We start from the raw sequence: 2924 nt of genomic DNA on the forward strand, positions 1-2924 counted from the left end.
GCCCCCCAGGACTCACCGGCGGCCGTTGGCGCGCAGCTGGTCAGCACCAACAGTGGCCCCCCTCCGGCCCGCAGACCCGGGGACTTGTTGGCGCCGCGCGGCGCTTGCTGCCCCTCCTGGCGGTGGTGGTAGTCTTGGCCCGCGGGTCTTCTCGGGGGTCAGCGAGAGCGCCGCGGGGTGAACTGCCAGCCACGCGCCACGTCTCTGGTTGGTGGGTGACGTCACGCGCTCGCCGGTGTCCTATTAACAGAGAGCACAATGATTATTTGACCCAGGCCAGCAGGCCGGTGATGAGCGCCGGCGGCCACCTCTCCGGATCGTCGAGGACCTTCTTCCTTGACTTGTGCACCTGGGCGGCGAACTCATGTGCGTTCGGCGTGTTGGTGCGGATGGTGTAGTGCACCGCCGTTGCGCACGCCCAGAGTGCAGCCGCCTGCATGTCCTCCGCCCCGGCGACAAAGTCTGGCTGCAAGAGGATGTTTGGTGACGGCCGTACCCGGAGAGTCCTCGTCAGGATAGTCCTCACCCAACTCCAAATGCTCCTGGCCTCCCTGCAAGACGTTAGCCGATGGAGCAGTACGTCCGGCACATTGCAGTGCGGGCACATCCTGGACGGGGCTCTGTTGCACCGGTGCAGGCGGTGCCGCGTGGCGACCAGGTCGTGGGCGACCAACCACCAGCTCTCCTGCGCGTCGACGTGGATGACTTGGCTGCGGATGTTCTGCCAGATGACTTCCCAGTTGGCGGCGGGGGCCTTCTCGACGACGCGCGGGACCGGCGGAGGCGCGGCGCGCGTAAGGTCTTCGTACAGAGCTCTGATGATGTCACGGGGAGCGGCGTCGGCGGCACCCGCCGTGGTCGTCATGGTGGTGTGGTAGGCCCTGAAGTGTGGGGCCTGCGCCGACACTCGCCGCAGCTGCTCTCCCTGCGGGTGCTTCTCGAGGAGGGTGGTGAGCCACGCCGCAGTGATGGAGTCCCCGACGACTGTCCTCGCGCCTTGCCAGCGACCGACAAACAACGCCGTGCACTTCCTGAGGATGTCGGGGATGCCGAGGCCTCCGCTGCGCAGTGGCGTGGCGCACACGTCCATGGGGCTGGTGAAGAAGTGCCCTCGCCACAGGAACCTCCTTGCTGCTGCAGTGATGTCTCTCGCGACGGCGCGGTTGATCGGCAGGACCTGCGCGACGTGCCACGCCTTGGACAGCCCGTACATCTGGACGTACAGGGCGCGCTGGTGCATGCCCAGGGCGCGCGCCGCGTTATCCCGAAGGACCGCCCGAACGCTCCCTACGACCTTCTCCCAGTTGGTACGAGTGGTGGTACGAACGTCTGCGTAGAAATCAACCCCAAGGATCTTTAACTTCATTTGGTAGTTAAAGCCGATGTTGATGTCCCTGTTCCAGGTCGCGGTGGCCAGAGCACCACACTTTGCTGGGTTGGCTAGGAGTCCAGACGCGACCCCAAAGTCGTCGAGTGCCCCGCGCACGACGGCAGCCTCATCCGGAGAGCGGAGCAGGAAGAAAGCATCGTCGGCATACGACGAGACGCGCAGGCAGCTGCTCGCCAGAGCAAGCCCCTGCAGACGCCGGTCAAGCAGGATCATGAGCGGAGCGAGGATGACGGCGAACAAGAACATGCTGGCCGGGCAACCTTGGCGCACCGACCTCTCAACGGGGAAGGAGAGAGTGAGGACGCCGTTGACTCGGATTCTCGATGTCGCGCCGCCGTACATTGACTTCAGGACACCGACGACATTCCCCGACAGCCCTCGCCGCCGCAGGACCTCAAAGAGAAACTCGTGCCGCACTGCGTCGAAGGCTCCAGAAAAATCAATCGATGCAATGCAGCCTGCCGTGCGCTGTGCCCCCAAGGCACTGAGGGCGTCGCGGATGTCGCAGAGCGCTACCGACATTGTCCTTTCCCCCCGCGGCCGGACCTGGTTGGCGTGGAGCAGCTTGTCCTGCAGCTCGCTGAGTCGTGACGTCATCACCCTGGCCAGGACCTTGGCGTCCACATCAAGAAGCGTGATTGGACGGAAGTCCTTGATTCGACGCGGGGCGGCGATTTTAGGAATCAACGTGATTGTCCCTTTCGTCATCTCCCCCGGGACGAGCTGCCGCTGCCACATATCATTCATTACTTCTGTGAGGGACTCACCAATCACCGTCCACGCCGCCGCGTAGAATTCCGCCGTTATTCCGTCCTGGCCAGGTGACTTCCGCTTGGGGCTGCGGCGCACGGCGAGCAGGACCTCCTCGCTGGTGATCGGCCTGTTGAGGGCAGCGTTGTCTTCCTCCGACACGGTGCTCTCCAGGGCCTCCAGGATTCGGGAGGGCATGGATATGGCGCTCTCCTCGTCCTGAAACTTCGCCTTGTAAAAATTAAAGAATTCGTCCTGTATGTCACCTGGGTCCTGGAGAGTCCTGCCGCTGTCGTCCTTGAGCTTCTCGATTCGGCGCTGCCTCGCGCGCCGCGCGGCTTGCCCGACGTGGATGGCACTGAGCGGCTCGTCTCGGAGAGCGCCCTGGAGCTGCGCGCGCTCCTTGAAGCCGGTGAGTAGCTGCGCGTGCACGGCGAGGATCTCCTTCTTTGTCTCCCTGATGTCAGCGGCGAGCGCGGCGGTGCGCGTCGGGGCGGAGCACTGCTCAGAGAGCAAGGTGTTAAGAAAATCTAGTTTGTTTTTGGTCTCACCCCTCAGCTGCTGCGTGACTCGGCTGGCGACGCGGCGGATGGTGGGCTTCGCGGTGCGGATCCACCACTCCGTCGCTCCCTCGTCGGCGCGGCGTCTGGCGAGGATGCGAGGCCACTCCTCGGCGAGTTCCGGCAGAAAGTCGGGGTCCTTGAGGGCGCGCGCGTCCAGCGACCACGGGCGGGGCGGGCGGCGGGGCGGCGCGGGGCCGGCGGGCTGTGCAAAAGAAATCATT

The sequence above is a fragment of the Frankliniella occidentalis genome, unplaced genomic scaffold (assembly GCF_000697945.3).
Source record: "Frankliniella occidentalis isolate FOCC.00 unplaced genomic scaffold, Focc_3.1 Scaffold875, whole genome shotgun sequence".
Taxonomy (NCBI): Eukaryota; Metazoa; Arthropoda; class Insecta; order Thysanoptera; family Thripidae; genus Frankliniella; species Frankliniella occidentalis.